Raw genomic sequence first — 17,784 nt, 5'->3', positions numbered from 1 at the left:
CCCTAAGCTCCGATGCCACAACCGACAGCAGGGAGCTGCCTGGGACGTGAGCCACCAGCGCGGGACCTCGGCCAGATCCCACCACGCATCAGCGGGGGATGATTTCCAAATCAGCGAGTCGCTGGGCGCCTCCACGCCGTGACCGAGGGACGCGGTGGCAGGGGAGGCGGAGCAGCCCCGTCCCAGCCCGGCAGCCGCCCCGTCCCCGCTGCCGCGCTGTCCTGCTCGCGCTGTCCTGCCCCCCGCGCCGCTGCCGGCGCTGTCTGACGCAGAACCTGACCGGAGGCACCAGTGCCGCGCGGGGCCGGATCTGAGCTCCTTGCACAGAAGCAGCCTTCACCACAAATGCATAATGACCTTTTTCATCAATACCAGATACTTGCAAAGAGATTTTTTTCAAATCAATTTAATGCTTCACCTGCAATTCAATACCAATGTAATTAGATCTAGATTATGCACATTCAACTATTACTCACTTTGACTGCTGCTGCTTAACCACGTGATATTTGAACAGAAGAAAACAAAACTTCCCTTCAAAATATGAATGTAAATGTTAAATTCTGATGGGTATTTTGTGGAGGACCATTTTAAGCATTTCACATGCGTGTATTCATTTGCAATCAGGCTCATCAGACACTGCGGGGCTGGAGCGTCTGCTCACAGTCCTGACGGTGGGAGCAGGAACTGGAGGAATCGCGGCTCTCTAATCCGCTTCCTTCCCACAGCCACGCCAAGAAAATGTTATTTACCTTGACTTTTAAAGGTCTAGACCATCTGTTGCGGAGCTCTCTGGGCCAAGATGACTTTTCCACAAAGCAAATAAGCATCTGTGCATTCCCTCATAAATACTATTAATTGCTGGTATTACACAGCAGAATAGCTATCACTTCTTGCCTGGCACTTTTTTAGCGATCACTTGATTTGGTGAATCAATATTTGAAAGTAACACATCTTATTAAATAACCGTAATAAAATTGCTTGAAAATAAGGGAAGGAGAGAAGACAAAAGAACACACAAGGTGCCCAATTAGCAAAGACTTTGGGAGGAAGAGATGCGCGCTGGGTCGAGCTATTCACCGGCACTAAGGGCCTGGCTGGCTAGGACAGAAAATAAAGCTGAGAAAAGTGAGCTTCTTATAGTGTAATTAACGATATAGAACTAGTTGTAGCATAGGAGTGTCATGTATTACTTCTATAAGATGCTTGCCGTAGCGATAACGATAGGGAATCAATTAGCCTTTTACGTTTCTTTGACTCCGGTGGGTTCATTCTCTTGGCTTGCTTGCCTCTATTTTAAATTATTCAGCTGAGTTTAGAGTTCCTCAGCAGGATGAAGAGCCCACGGAGCCCACGGACACCCGGCAAACCCACCAGGAGCCTCCCGGCCCAGCGGGGCGTCCCTGGGCCCGCGGGGGCTGCCCGGCCGGGGAACCCGACCCGCGTGCCGGCGGCTCCTCGGGTCACATCGCCCGCTAACGAACGAGCGGTCCGAGCTGCTCCAGAAGAACACACTGACGAGCTCAGGCACTTGGATGATTCTGAAGGTTTCGGATGGGGTGCTCAGGAAGGACGGACGTTTCTGAACCGTCCCCAGCACACACAAGCGGCGGTGGTCTCACTGCAAAGCACAGTGACTTCATTTAGACCTCAGGCAAGTGAAATTTAGTCATATTACTCCAAGCAAGCAAGGATTAGAAAAGAGAATTTTGACCTGAATATGAAAAACATCCAAAGAAAATAGTATTTGTTAAACAGAGAACCATTCAGAATATGACTAGCTCATGTTAACATAAAAAGAACATGCAGAAGGGAAAAGGAGGAGGGAAAGCACGCAAGCGAGAGAGAAAACTTGATATAAATCAAGTCTAAGCACTCCACCAATCATCAGTTCTCTAAATCAAGAAATCTGGCAGATTTTCCAAGTGAGAATCAATCTTCCTGTCTTTGCAGTAAATACTATAATCCTTCTTCCAGCACAGTATGGAAAACATAACTGCCACATTCAAGATTTATTGAAAAATACGCTACCGGACGTTCTGAATGTTGCAGTGCCAAATGTTTTTAAACAAGAGGTCGGAAGAGTTAGCACGGCTCCATCTTCCCCTCCGCACACCTTTACACCTACAGCTCCTGACGCAGCGCGGCCCCTCGGCCCCGCACCCCTGCAGCGGCTGTCACTGCGCCGGGCGAGGGGACGTCCTGTAGGGCCGCGCTGGGACACGGCACAGGGGACAGGCCGCCACACCCCGCACGGTCACATGGACGCTGCTTTGAGGAGGGTCTCGCACAGACCAGGCTGACCCGGGAGCGCTGGGGGCGAGCGGCGTCCCCAGGCTGAGCTGCCCTCCAGCTTTCAGAGCAGGTATTCAAGTAGCTTAAAGGCTGGACCGTGACTCAGAGCGGCAGACATCCCAGCTTTGGCACTGCCCTGAAGGGTTTTTAAGCACAAAGAGGACCAGCAAACCTCAGGACACCATCATCCCAACATGTACTGCGGGGGATGCAGGTGACTTGCCCACAGCCACATGGGGAGCTCATGCCGGTCCCCTATGGGATGTGTGCATGGCCCCCAGCAGAACAGCAGCAAACCGGGACTGTGCCAACACAGACCCATCGCCAGCACCAATCACAAATACAATAAACATACGCCCATATCCTGCATTTTCCCCTGCAGCAGTGAGTGGGACTCAAATTTTCTGCCACTGCAATGTTTTGAGAAGGGCAGCTGTGAGCAGAGCTTCTACAAAAACAAACTTGGCCCAAGATGCCCTCTTTACAAACTTTCCACAACTCAGAGCAGATTCGCGCTTGCTTACCTCGCTCCCCATCTGTCAAGCACTTTGGAGCCCGGCACCTCACACCACAGGAGTGTTTTCTCAGGCCGGCTGGAGAAAGCCTTCTGATGAAAGCAGAGACTGCTACGGCATCAGGACTTTCAGCCTCTAAGGGCTTTTTTCGCTCCTTCCACCTGTGACAAAGGGAGCTCTGAAGAGGCACCGCGCTTTGCGGAGCCCGAGAGGGCAGACCCCCCGGCAGCAGGGGGACCGTCCCTGCCCGCCCACGCCCCCACGCTGGGGCAGAGCTGCAGAGAGCACACAGGGCTCAGGGTGAAGAGAAGTATCAAAAAAGCACGGATGGCAAACCAGACAGAAGCCGAGGCCCAAACCACCTCCCCAGCCCCCGCGCTGCCCCTGCCGTCCCGCTGGTCCAGAGCTGCACATCGAAAGCTCAACCCTCAGAGGACCAAAGTGGGATAGCAGGGGATACCGCCTGCAGCCAGCATCATTGGAGAATTACCCCTTAATTCACAGTACAATCTAGTAAATCAATGCTGCTAGCACTGATATATATTTGTGCGACAAGAAATTCGAGTGATTCTGCAGAAATAACCCTGAGGCAATAGATAAAGGCAGAGGAAAAAGTCTATCAGATTAAGAAACTATTTAAATTAATAGTCACTGAAACAAGGAAGAGAGGTGAAGTTTCACTAGAATATTTAGGGGCACTTTTAAGGCATAATAGCGACTCAACAAAAGGTATGCTTCTCTTCCCCCATCACTTCAAGTCCCTGGGACTTCAGCACGTGCTTCCAACGAGGCCGACGCGCAGGCGTTCCGCCGGTGTTGCACCGCTGCTCCCGGGGGCTCAGTGTCATTTATTCAGCTGTAAAGTTGGCAGAACTGCAGTGTTTTGGGTTTCCCCCAGAATGCTAGTTTTTGACACTTTGTGTTAACATTGGTTTTCTGGCTTAATTCCAGTTTGTTTAATTACACCCCAGCATTCTCAGATCCGCCCGTTGCCAGCTGGGAGGACGATCTCCCTCTGCCTCCGTGACCGTGTCCTCGTGCTCTGCGCCGCGAGCAGCTGCAGCACCCAGCCCGGGGCCGTCGGTGGTGGGTGAAATGACGGCCACACATCATCCCTGTGCCCACAGAGAGCTCGGCGAGGTGCGTGCTTCCAGACAAGAGCTCGGACAGACGGCAGGATTACGGCAGGATTACGCTGTTCACCCGTTCCGCGTACGGAGCGAGGGGAAGGCTCCCGGCAGCAGCGCTGAGGACGCAGCGTGCAGAGCCCAGAACCGGGTCTCCAGCACCCCTCGATGTGGAATGCACGGACAGATGTCCTCTGAGCTGGCCGCGCGGGTCGCTGCAGCGAGAGCAGCTGAGCCTCCTCAGCCGACCCCACGGGCGAGAGCCCACCCGAGCAAAGCCTTATGAAATACACACCACCGCCGGTGAGGAAAAGCAGGAGTGGACAGGTGGTGTCCTTCCTGCTTATCTGTAGTCTCTCTAAAAACTTACAATGAGAGCTCAGTTCAGTTGGGTTTTTAACAAGAAGTAATTTGTATGCCAGCGAGAAAAGCTGAGGTTTGATTTTCCTTCAAAGTACATAGGATACAACAGCAAATGTGTCTGTAAAGCAGTAGAAAGGGACCTTGCGGATCTTTTTTTTCTACATTGGTAAAGATGGTTATTCTTCTTTCCAAAGGGATATATATCTTTGTCTCAGTTTTCTGCACGCACTTTCACTTTCTCAGTGGCCAAAGTAACACAGTTAACGTGAAAATGGCGTGCGAGGCTCCCTGGAGCTGCCGTGCGGACGGTCACCCCCGCGCTCCCCCGCGAGCGCGCTCTGCTCGCGCCGCCCGCCAGGGACGCGCCCCCGCAGGGAGCGGCCTCCTGTAAAGATGGAATCGGAGCTGATGTTCAAAAACCAGCAAGAACAATTTCCTTTAAAAATTAATTACTGCTGACATCTAATACAATCGTAGCATGCAGGCAGACACCAGCAATCAATTTATCAGCAGTTTTCAAAAAAGAGAGTATTGATTTGTTGTCCCTCATAAAACTGGAATATTAGATTGAGAACAAGACAATTACACAAAGCAAGGGAAGAAAATTGGCCTTGATGAATAAGACAAATGGAAGGCAGTCTGGGTGTCTCTGGTTTTCTTACAGATACCCACATCCCCATCACGGTCACCGCATCGTGAAGGCACGTTCAAAACAGCCAGCTCATTTTTCTGAAAATTAAGTCTCTCCAATAAACAAATAAATACATAAATAAACTGAATGAGCCACAGACAATGCTGCCGAAGCGGAGGCTGCGACACAGAGCCGGCAGCCCGCGGCGCCCGGCCGCTCCGGCACCGCCGCTCCCAACACGGCACTCGCTCCCGCGCCGGCGGCAAGTTTGACAAAAGCGGGGTTTGTCACGCCCAGAGGAGTGCCAGAGGCGGGCCGAGGGACGGGGGCTGTGGGGACGAGCAGGCAGCTTCTGCCGCACCTCGGGACACGAAGCAGCTCCGGCGCCAGGAGCACGAGGACGCTTGCCGTTCCGCAGACAGCGATGCCAAGCCCGTGTTAACGCCCGCGTGCTGCGGAGCACGGTCGGCCCCGGCGAGAGCCGTGCAGGAGGAGCGTGCTCGGGTTCACAGCGGCCCTGGCCCGGGGCGGGGGACAATCAGTTGTACAATCCGCCAGTCTCTGGGTCCACATCCAGTGTAATATGGGGGAGATTTTCAAACAAGTCTTTCAAAGTCACTGCACTCCACAGCCTCCATCTGTTCTGCAAACTGTCCTCTGGGGACTGAAAACGTGTCACCTCCCTGATTTACAGGGCAGGCCAGGGAACAGGGGCGTGATCACCTTGCCCCTTCAGCGTTCAGCATGCTGACAAACAACCTGCCGTTACGTTTCAAGGAATTAAAGCCTGACTCGGAAACCCGAGGCTCCATTAGCAGAAGCGGTTTGCTGCTGGCCGGCGCGTGGCCGTGCGCCGCAGGGTTTGCTCGGGGCATCAGCGCGGGCAGCGACGGACACGAGAGGGACGTGCACGTTCTCAATGCTACCAGGCTTTGGCCTGAATTTCTGAGGAAACGATCCTTTTTTAACTGTGCTGGCCAGCGGGTCACCTTGTGGCCTCACCTCTTCATACTCCATCAGAAAATCTTTACCTTGTGCAGCAATAATACGGCTCCAAATAAATACAATTCCAGGCAAGCCAAGTGACCTAATTCCATGCCCTAAGTTAGGCATGCACTTAAATACCCTTGGAATCAGAGCCTCAGTTTCTATATTACGTAATCTTTCTATAATTAACAAACAAATTGAGAAAGAAAAAAAGCCAGCGAGGAAGCAGGACAAAATAAGAATGGCTCTTTTTGCCCTGAATTGCAGTCACATAGCAGAGATAATGAAATGCTCTCACCAGATCCTTATATGCTGTGACAAAGCAATTTCCTCCAGGCTGCTTATTCACTATTCAACTCATGTCTTATTGACTGTATAAATCTGATGTGAAAATAATTCCTTATTTCCCTTAAGATAGCAATAAAATGAGAAAACAGCACAGCCTGTACAACAGCGAGTCTTAGCAAAAGTTTTAAGTGGTGTTTTTGGTGTGTGTATTTTCAGGAACGTGGTACATTGATGCAGACGCTCTCCAAAGCGGCCCCACGCTGCCAGCTGCACAGCACGGCACAGCGCGGCACAGCTCCCAAACGGCACGGCACAGCGCGGCACAGCTCCCAAACGGCACGGCACAGCTCCCGAACGGCACGGCACAGCTCCCGAACGGCACGGCACAGCTCCCGAACGGCACGGCACAGCTCCCGAACGGCACGGCACAGCACGGCACAGCTCGGCAGAGCTCCCGAACAGCACGGCACAGCACGGCACAGCTCGGCAGAGCTCCCGAACAGCACGGCACAGCTCCCAAACGGCACGGCACAGCGCGGCACAGCTCCCGAACAGCACGGCACAGCTCCCGAACGGCACGGCACAGCACGGCACAGCTCGGCACAGCTCCCGAACAGCACGGCACAGCACGGCACAGCTCGGCACAGCTCCCGAACAGCACGGCACAGCCTGGCACAGCTCGGCAGAGCTCCCGAACAGCACGGCACAGCTCCCGAATGGCACGGCACAGCACGGCACAGCACAGCACAGCTCCCGAACAGCACGGCACAGCCTGGCACAGCTCGGCAGAGCTCCCAAACAGCACAGCACAGCTCCCGAACAGCACGGCACATCACGGCACAGCTCCCAAACAGCACAGCACAGCTCCCGAACAGCACGGCACATCACGGCACAGCTCCCACACAGCACGGCGCAGCTCCCGAACAGCACGGCACAGCCCGGGTTTAAGGCTGGGCGGCAGCTCGGGGTGCAGCCCGCGCCCCGGGACGCCCCGTTGTTCCCGTTCTCGCTGTTCTGCCGCCGCTCCGGCCCTTCGCTCCGCAGGGCCCGGGGCAGGAGGCGCTGGCGGCAGCACGGGCGGGCGGTGTCAGCATCTTCTGTCACCCACACGCGGTCACCTCAGGAAGAGCGCGGCGGGGACAGGAGGACGAGCAGCGCGTCCCTGTCAGCTGTGCGGCAGCGAGCCGACGGCGGGGCTGGGCTCAGCTCTCCAAACACCTATTTTCTAATGAAGGCTTTCTTCACACTCTTTACTCAAAACTATTCCCCAGCTTCTCAGAAACAGAGTCCCAGTTCACTGTTATCAGACATGAATTACAATGTACATGTGCAAAGAAAATAAGAAGAGTCAGTTTTTATGGAGAAGCTGCCTTAGGGATTTCATTCAAAATGATCGTCTTCCATTTTATTAAAATCAATAGCAGTTTTTATTACGGTATAAATTAAATGAGAGGCTATTTGCTCCTCAAATACCAGAAGCAATAGTATGAAAATCGCTTCAAGCGATGATATTCATCCAGATGTCTTAGCTAATATTATCTATGCGCAAGTGCGCCGTTTCATTTCTTTTTCTCTCTTATTTTTTCATCCCTTAACCACCAGGCGCAGTTCCCGAAATGTGACTGAGGGTTACGGATGATACCCAGGTATTTTTAAAGGCTCAGAACTACTAATGGTTGAAACACTGGGGGGAGCTCAGGAAGAACCTGAAAAAATTATCATGGTGTGTAGGAAATGCTCTACAGTGAGCGAGTGAAGAGCTCGGTCTGTCTAGTTTATTAAAAAGAAGGCCAAAGGTGACTTGACTACAGCGTATTAATACATTTACAGGGAGAAAAATACAAGGGTCTAAATGGCTTTTAATCTAACAGAGAAAACAGCAAGAGGCTCAGCACGCGCTGCCAGGCCCGTGTTCTGAGCGGGGGGATGCGGCTGGGACGAGCCCCGGCTGTCCCTCACCCCCGGGTGTCCCCGTGGCCAGTGACAACCTCCCTGTGCGTCCGTCGGACGAGCCCCCGAGCGCACCGGCCCGGCCCAGGGGCAGCTCACGGGTTCACGTCTGCGGGGCAGCTTCTGAACACACGGGCAGCGGCCGCCCAGCGACAGCACCGCTTTGAGAAATGAAAACTGGGGTTTTGACCGAAACACTCGGATGCTGGTGGTGCTCCAGGAAAAACCCAAAGTGCTGTATTACAGTAGATGTCAGATAAGCTGTGGTAATAGCCAATATTCTGTCAAATTTGATCTAATAATCACTTAAACTGGACTTAAGTGCTTGAAAGGTTAATGTGGTAACAACTCATTTCACCAAGCTGCGATATATCAGTAGACAAATCATTTAAATAAATATATACACACTCAAAACGGGGTCAGCAGGGCCCTGTAAATGCAGGTCATACCCTGAAATGCTGCCAGTTACTGTCACTCTGAACAGAGAAAGTGAGGATGGGCACAAATCTCACTTGCTGGATCAGGAAATAACACATACCAGGTAAGATTTTGAAGACTTAGGTTGAACAGCAGCACAACAGGTTTGAGCTCCCACCCCAAACAGATTTACATCTCCGCATTTCCTGGCACCTGCTACAGCGTTCTTCCAGCCACACCAAGGAATGACGTTTCAAATCATTCCAGCACCAGCAGCACTACAGGCACAGCTCTGCATTGACCTTTATGTTCATCTTTGGCATATTCATGGGGGTGAGGTGTGTGAAACATGAAAGAATAGTATATGAAATCACATCTGATGCTATAGTTCAGACCTCTGTAAATTTAGATGTATGTGCAATGCACACCTGCGAGCAGCATCATTTCCTACCAAACTAATCGCTAAACTGCAGTCCTGCATAAACACACCTACCTGCGATCCTGGTGCTACAGCTGCTGCGGAACTCGTCTTCACTCTCTTTATCCTTTTAGTCTTGTCTTTTTCCTTTGTTTGCAAATACAGTTCCTACAGAAAGCACCCAAACAATGAAGCACCAGCGGACAGAATTCTTTGCTCCGAGTTGTTAATTCTGCAGAGAGGGTAGAAAAAATATATTTAATATTTTCTCCCAGAAGTTTATCCTAGAATGAGAAGGGCTTGAAGCTCTGAATGCTCACTAAATTCTTGAAATATTTCTAATATTATTTCTGATTTCCCTGTCACATGGTTCATTTTTCTGCTCTTACAAAGTGTGAAGGAAGAAGACCGTGAACCATGAATCCTCGGAGGTGTGACTGCACGCACTGCCTTACCCAGACAACATTATTAATGTCATGAATAAATCAGAACCCGTCAATAACCCCAAGGTGGAATTTCCTGCCCTGTTTAAATGCTAAATCTTCCTTCGACATTCCAGTGCTGTATTTCAAGTCCTGGAGGTAACACATGGGTTGAGGTGGCAGGGATGCCGCACTCACGCTCAGGAGCCCACGCAGCGGTGACAGACCCTGTGCTGATCCGAAGCCGGGGTGCACCCCCCGCAGCAGCGGGGGACGCGCAGCCGCCCAGGCAGCTCAGCAGGTCCCCTCACAACCTGGCTCCAGCGCAGCCGCAGCCCGCGAACCTCCGCGCAGGAGCCCACCCGCGCTCCCACCCGCGCTCCCACCCGTGCTCCCACCAGCGCGCCCACCCGCGCTCCCACCAGCGCGCCCACCCGCGCTCCCACCAGCATGCCCACCAGCGCGCCCACCTGCGCTCCCACCCGCGCTCCCACCCGCGCTCCCACCAGCATGCCCACCAGCGTGCCCACCTGCGCTCCCACCAGCGTGCCCACCTGCACTCCCACCCGCGCTCCCGCCTGCGCTCCCACCAGCACAGACACAGACAGAGGGATCGCTGCTGCAACGCGGGCAGCCGAGCTGCAGCCGGGGCAGAGCTGTACCGGGAAGTACCGGAGTGGCTATGATTTACACGGCGCATTTCCCAGCCCGAATACTACACAACAACCTAAAATGATGAAGACAAACAGTGCGGTTGTTTCCCCTCACTACAAAGTTGCAGTTCTTTGTGAACCCTATAGGGACAGAATGAGCCTGCTTTTCCAAGAATTACTCTTGGGCTTTGTAAAAGCCACACACTGCAATACATTTAATATAATATCATTTTTATAACATAGCACCGTGAGACCTACAGCACTTAGCAATAAACCATAAGTGCTGATTTGCCTTTGCCAGAGTTGTTCCCGTAATAACATTTAAAGTACATACTCAATAAAGCCTTTTCTTCACTATACATTGATTTGTATGATCTCAGAAGAAGCTTTCCTGGCTCCTTGTGTCAGCAGCATAGCACCGAGAAACCCCAGAACACCTGCGCGCTCTCGCCTCTGTTCACCCTGCCGGCGCCCTCCGAGCTTTCAGGAACGACGCTACGAGACGTCCCCAGTCACCCCGATTCCTCCCGCCGCCCTCCTCTGCACCGGGACAGGCCAGCTCCTTCCCTCGGCAGGGCTGGGCAAGACAAACTCCCTGGCGAGGGACGGAAACCCCCGCACCCACCGCGACAGCCGAACCCGACATTTTACATTGCTTTCCACCAGCCTTTTATGTAATAAAAGGATGGAATAACCCAGTTCCTTGAAACGTGATTAAGACGTAGGACCCAATTTCTGCCTGTTGCAGGGTGTCTTGACCAAACCTCTGGGACACGTGTCCATTTCTCAGATCAATGCCTGTTATTAGCCTGCATGGTTAGCTTTGTTCTTCTGCTCAGGAGGGACATCTGATGTGCCCTGACAGCCTTATCCATATTTAGAAGTGACTACTGGCAGACAGATGCATTTAGGGTTACTCCAATTTCACCTACCTTGTCAGCTGCTGAAAATGGATTCAAATACCTACTAATAACCTAAACCAGTGGAAGAAATTATAGTCTTAGGAGAAAAATAGGCAGACCGCAGTTTCATGGGTTCTCCAGAAAATGTTTTTCCTTCACAATTTGAAACTTAGGAAAGTTCTACAGAAAGTGCAGCAGGACACGTGGAAACAAGATGGTCCGAGTGGTTAATTATGGATGTAAGAACTTGACCTGACTGTACCAGGTCATGACCCAGCCTTTCTTTTTCAGCATTGCAGCTCTGGTTCCCTCCTGCGACGGGTTCCGTGGTCACAGGAAAGCAGCTCTGCCTTCTACGAACAGAGACAAGCAAGAGACACAGCTGTACACCTTCCCCAGACGTCTTAGGACAGACAGGTCGGTCTGAGCAGGGAACAAACATATCTTCTTCCTGACCCCACGTTAACCTTCTGATTGATACTGCAGTTATTGTCTGCCTTGTTTGTGGGTTGTGGTTGGCTTTTTTTCCCCCCTCTTATTACTACTATTGGAATAAAGGCGCTTACGGATACTCATATCTCAAATTTTCTGTTCGCTTTTACAAAACAGAGCCTTACATGACTCACTCAGGCTCCAGTTCACCCATGAGCAGCACGTGAAGTTTCCTTACTTCAAATTACCCAAATCTGCCAGCTATGGCCTGACCTCTGACAACGTGCCCTTCCCGATTCCCCACACTAACCACGGGATTTACAGCGGCCCAAGGAACCCGAGTTCCGAGAGCAGCCGGGCCGGGAGAGCCCAAGCGCACGGCGACGCGGTGACCAACGGCCCGCGCCGCAGGGGACGCCCCAGGGAAGACAGACCCTCACGCCGCCCCGGGAACCGGGAGAAGGAAATCCCTACAGAGTGTTTCCATGTGTGCCTTCTCCATGGAAGCAGCTGCACAGTAAGAAAAAATATCAATGGCTTGTAAAAACATCCATAAATCTGCTACAGTATGTTGCCATCTTCTTTATAGTAATGGTCAATACTGAATATTAATTGAAAATCAATGGCACCAATAATACTTCAACAGCTCAAAGTTTTCTTGTATCACCTGTGTGATGCTTTCTCCAACATAATCTCAAACACTTTATTTTCTTGGCTATAATCAAAAACACTATCATGTGCTATCTGAAAACTGACCACAGTCCGCTCACAAAGACCTGCCAGGAAATGTACCATCGCGATCACAGCTCTGCACAGGAACTTCTCCACGCAGCCCCACGGAGCCGCACAGCCACGGGAGATGATCAATTAGCCACTCGAAATACACACAGACTGGATTTGTCCCATTAATGGGTGCAAATGCTGCAGTTTAATTTAGAGAAATTATACCCTTAGTACCTTCCTAGAAGCACAGCTTTGAATGACAAGCATCTTGATTTTGTAGAACAATATCTGAAAAAGAGTGGCACAGAAATGCTGTCTCTAGCATGTCCATAGGGCCATTTCACTGCCTATCGGAGCAAACACCCCGGGGTGCTAAGCAGATTACATTTATAATAATTATGTTAGAACTGCAGTGATGGATTCTGACAGCTGTAACTTCTGCAGGGTTATGACTGGAATGCAAAATTGTGTATTATCTGATCAGACTTGCAGTTTGTTCCTAGGACTTCAGTTTCCTTCAGCAAGACCCAGAGAACCTGAAATCAGCAGCGGCGGCGGCACACCCCCTGCAGACTGAGGGCAAAAACAACGGACCCACGTCAATTAGCTGCCGAATTCATACCCCAATAAAGTGGGCGTTAAGTGCAGTTTGATATGAACTCTGGTAGTACTAGAGAGCAAATTAATCGTGTCATACTGAAGAGATGTGTCTTGCTTTTTTGAAGTAATACATTTCTTTCCATTTCCTGACCCCTCGTCCGGCTCCATTCTCCTCTCCCCTTTTCTGTTTTAATGATCCCTTTGACACAACGCGTGCTACGCAAATATTCTCTCAGCCGTGTTTAAATAGGGTCTTTGTACACTGATCATCTAAGGAACTGCAGACGGAACTGCAAGCGGAGCTGGTTTTGTATCTCGTGCCAGAGGCACGAACTGGCGACGCAGAGCCCCCGCCCCGACGGCTGACGGACGCAGGCAACAAAGGGCTAATCACAGGTCCCACCGGACTCACTCAAAACTGAAATCCTTATCTGGCTGGTATCCTTCACTTCACCACCTCCAAAATACTGTCCCACTAATATTTATCATTCACTAACAGCAGTGAAAGCATTTCAGATCTTTCTGACATACGCTGCGCAGCAGAACGGTGTGCGAGGCCCACGTGCTGAGTTCGCACAACTGAACGGGAAATCTCTAGTAGCCAGCGAGATTTCTTCCAGCTCTCCGTACATTTCTGCTTCTTTCTGAGCCAGGACGTCCCTCGGGAGGACCGCCCGCGCCGCTCCTCTCGGTCACGCAGCCGGGGGCAGCGGGAGCTGCGCAGGAGCCCGCGGGCGCATCCCGGCGGCTCGGGAGAACGCTCCCGTCCCCCGCGACCGCCGCGCCGCGCGGGCACACGCACCGTCCTGCCGCTGCCGCGCCCGCGCCGCCGCCTCTCGACTCGCATCGCTATCCTCCTTGTTCTAAACTGGTATTGCTGTGCCGCATTACTCTCCACGGGTCTCTAAGTTCAAAAGTAGCAGCATATAAAACAAAGATGCACAGAAAACATTGCTTACAACTCTGCGTTCAACTGCCATTCATTTTACATTCACAAAGCAGAAACTTTTAGACCGTTCTGTAGGTTTACCTGGACGGTCGCTATTCTGGCCATCACTGCTTTCCTGACACCGGCGGCGAGAAGCTCGTGCAGCCCCCAGGCAGCTGGATTGCGCCTGACCTGCCCCAGCAGCCCTGCGGGACAACGCAGGAACGCCTCTTCATCGCACTCACCTTCCTCTACGTATCACACATACCCAGTACTAAGTCTTATTTTAAATTATTTGTACTACACTTGTCCATGAATTTAGCAAATAAAAATTGTGTTTCTTTGGATCACCTCCTTTCATTGCGGATATTGTCTTACCAAGGCTTCTAACCATATATTTAAATTTAATGTGATTAGTCCCACTGAATTTAATAGGCTATGAACTTAGGTATGTGTCTGGCTGAATTCAGGAAAATATTCACATGGGGCATCTTGTTATTCCTACTGTCATATTTGGGTAAAAAAAAACAGGAACAGAAAACGAGTGCACTGAAAGGGCCTCTTCTTGTAAGTGCTGTCAAACATGTATTAAAGCTTCAAGGCACCAACCCCTAATCTGTGCCAGTTTTTATTCAAATTGCTCCCTAGCAAGTCAAGTCTGCAACTGACTGATTCAGCACGAGAGAAAGGGAGGAGACTTGTTAAATAAAGCATCTGTAATGGTACCTAACTTGCCAATACTCATCAGTTGTAGTCGCACTCCTGACCTGAGGACTACCGTACAACGTTTTTATTTACACGATGGCATCCTAAAAGAAGCTGATGTAATTGGTAATGTTTTCGCCAGGTCTTCACAAACAAGCTGTGGGAAGGCACAGGAGAAAGAACAAGGATAACACATGGCCTTACTGAAATTACATGTTTTCTGTTGGGACTGCACAGAGTACGCAAGAGGAGGCGTCCCATCACCCCGGGGCCAAGGTAAACCCCGCTGCACTGCATCAGGCAGCTTCAGTTCACTTCAGTCACAACCAGCAATGTACATCTGCCTTTGTCTCCAGCCTCTCGATGAGATATGAGCAGCATTTTTTTTAAAATGCTGTATTTTAAAAGATGACAAGTATTTGCTCAGCCTGTTGCTTGGACATTTCCATTATGAATCACGGCAGCTCAGATAAATGAGGTCACTGGGTTTGAAATGCCAGGCTTCATTATCTCCCCGCACTCAAGCAGTTTGACGGGCTCCTGTGTCAGTAATTGGTTCACCTGATATTAATAACAAGCTCCCTGCCTCTAGAAACAATCTATTCATACAATGCTAATGGGAGAAAGAAGAAGAGAAATGAAAACTATACGGGCAAATAAATTAGGAGGTTATACTGTTCTTGCCTATCAAGTGCTGAAAGGCCATTTACCAAGGATTCCAAGAAAGCAGCTCAAGAAAGTTGGTTTCTGGTGTATAAGGAAGTACAGGAAGCACCCTCAGTTTTATTGGTCACAAGTAGCTGGTTGCTATTGTTTTGGTGAAAAAGAAACACTCTCTGAGTATTCCCGTGTGAATATTTTAGAATAATTATCTATAGCAAGGTGATAAACAAGTCGAGATTTGCTTCTGGGAAAGAAGCGGAGCCAGAGCACTGAGCAATGAATGATAAACCCTGATTACAGGAAAACCACTCAGAGGATTGCCTTTTCTATGAAAAACGCAAGCAATAAAAAGCCTGTGCAGCCATCCCCTGCAGAGCCGAGGGGCGGAAGGGAACTCGCTCCCGACGCTGCCGGGCCGCTTCGTGCGCAGCCTCCGGGTGAAAATCACGCAGCTGGTCCGTGTGCAATCCTCACGTTCCCCTGGAGCCAGCAAAACGCTCGTGAATGGAACTTCTGCAACAGTGAGATATATATATATATATATATATATATATATATATTTGTAAGAGCATTCAACATTGGATTAGCCCTGGTCTCCTTGGAATCAACGGGAGTCCCAATGCTAACTTGGGTACAGAGAAAAGTTCGGCAAAAAATGAAGCTTGAAATCTTTCAAAAAGCTGCTGTGGATAAGCAAGAGCTTATCTTAAGCAAGAGCTTAATCTTTCAAATTAAACACTGAGTTGCTTTGTATTCTCTGTTTGTGGTCATATTCACTGTGAGAGCCATTTGCACCAAGCAGAATCATCAACTGGTGAAGACAAACGCTCCTCCTGCACACATTGATGCGCGAGTTTCCTCCTCTATCAGATAACTGACGCCGGCTCTTTCCGTACACACCCCAGTTACATCCGAGAATTCCAGCCTTGCAGCCATTCCAGGAGGACAGGAACCTGCCCGGGACAGCGCTGGTGCTACGAGAAATGCATCATGTCCCAAACCCCCAACGAGCTCCAAGTCAACTGCGCAGATCCCACTGCTCCCAGCGCAAAGCAGTCGCGTGCACGAGCCCAGCGCACAAACGGCACCGACGACGGCAGACCCACGGCGGCACGGGCTGCGCTTTCTGTGCGTACACGTGCTCAGGATGACGGACCCGACCGCGGCAGCAGCTGCAGCCGCCGCGCGCGTACCGGCGCGTTCCCAGAGTCTCACAGCTCTCGGAGCCGCGCCAGGGGCCGGACAGGAACACACACAACAGCACAGTAGAGCTGTCCCCTCTCCCCACTCCAGCTGCCTAAAGCAATTAGCCTGGCAGCATTTGCATTGCACCCACCGCAAGATGGAATACCTCAAGTCAGCCCTCTGCAAACATTTCAGCCTTAAGATTGAATACTCAGTGAAAACCTGGTGTATTAAAGACACTGTATCAGAACATAATTTCCTATAATTTCGAGTGCTTCCTGAAACACCAATTTATCCTTTAAGGTTCAACACAAAAATTTGGGATGTAATCCAAGGCTGGTGGCTTAATCAGTAAGTAAAATACTATCCCTGCGGCTTGCCACTCCACTTGGTAAAAGGGTCTCAGACTTTTCAGCTGACAGAAACACAGAACAAGGAAAAAGCCTAGCGGAGTACTTAGACGTTAAGAAAAGGAACAAAAACTGCTTTCTGTATGTTGTGACTTATCGAGATGAATAGCAACACCAGATAAAAATACATTTTCTGATGTAGCTCAGGGACACATACAGAAATGCTTAAAATATTTAACCGACCTAAATGCCAGGCTCCTAATACTAAAGGATTCTCTAAAGGATTTTACACAGACCTAGTTTTCTCAGATTAGTTTATCATTTCCCGTTCAGCATTTGTAAAACTCCTACAGAGCAGAGCGCTGTCAGTATTTGCCAACGCACGGGACCTGTGTACCCAAGGCGCGAGGAAGAGCCGCAGTGGAAATGCAGCAGACATTTGTTAGCACAAGGAGCCAGAGAACAAAGTCTGGCACCGTGTTTGATGCTAGTTAGCTCCGCACGAGCGAAGGCAGCCGCGCGTTACAGAAGCTGTTCATGTGGCAGAGGAAGGGAGATGGAGAACCGCAGGGACACCGCCCCGAGCCCCGGTGCCACCGGGGCCGCACGACTCGCTGTACGGCACCAGAGGGGCCCGAGCGGTGCCGCCAGCTGCAGGCCCTGGCAGCAGGAGCTGTGCGGGACACCGCTACAGCCAACTGCTGCCAGCCCACTCGCTCCTGTGTTAACAAGTGATCTCTCTTGCTTGCACCATGGACACGGCAGGGTTCTTTCCTCAAAACCCCCTCATCTGCCCAACAACCGGGCAGAACACCAGCACCTAGTTCTTCTGAGCCTGCACCTACAGTAAGTGCCATACTGTGGATTACATCTAGTTGGGCTATCTAGAATCACCTAAAATTCATTCATAGTTTTGAATCAAGGACTATTCAAGCTGCATTTCAAATTCAACTCCAAGCTGTAACACTTAACAAGTTCTGTACACAGATATAGGAGACAACAAAGAGCAAAAAGAAACAGATTCCTGGCGTTTATTTTATTAATTCCTAACGACACTGCTGAACCAGGATCGTGTGCCACAGCCATGAAATCCAGCAGGGGACGAGGCCCCAGAGTGAAATTGTTCTAGCAGCCCGGTGTTCCAGAGTGCTGAAATCACACCACACTGGATGGCTTTACTAAAATGTTTTCTCATCTAAAGTTTGGATCATTCCACACTTCCCCATCTCGAGT

The 17,784-nt window shown here is 50.7% G+C and overlaps 1 long non-coding RNA gene across 2 annotated transcripts in view; it reads right to left on the bottom strand.

The window, feature by feature from the left end:
• LOC102087512 (uncharacterized) overlaps positions 1–17,784 on the bottom strand; it is a 174,560-nt gene that overhangs the window by 131,120 nt on the left and 25,656 nt on the right. For both annotated transcript variants that reach the window (XR_010467302.1, XR_010467301.1), the window contains one exon: positions 9,064–9,220. This is a non-coding gene — a long non-coding RNA (uncharacterized LOC102087512). The remainder of the gene's footprint in view (positions 1–9,063; positions 9,221–17,784) is intronic.

This window comes from Columba livia, chromosome 20, assembly GCF_036013475.1.
Source record: "Columba livia isolate bColLiv1 breed racing homer chromosome 20, bColLiv1.pat.W.v2, whole genome shotgun sequence".
Classification (NCBI taxonomy): domain Eukaryota; kingdom Metazoa; phylum Chordata; class Aves; order Columbiformes; family Columbidae; genus Columba; species Columba livia.
This window is presented reverse-complemented; position numbering and strand designations above follow the sequence as displayed.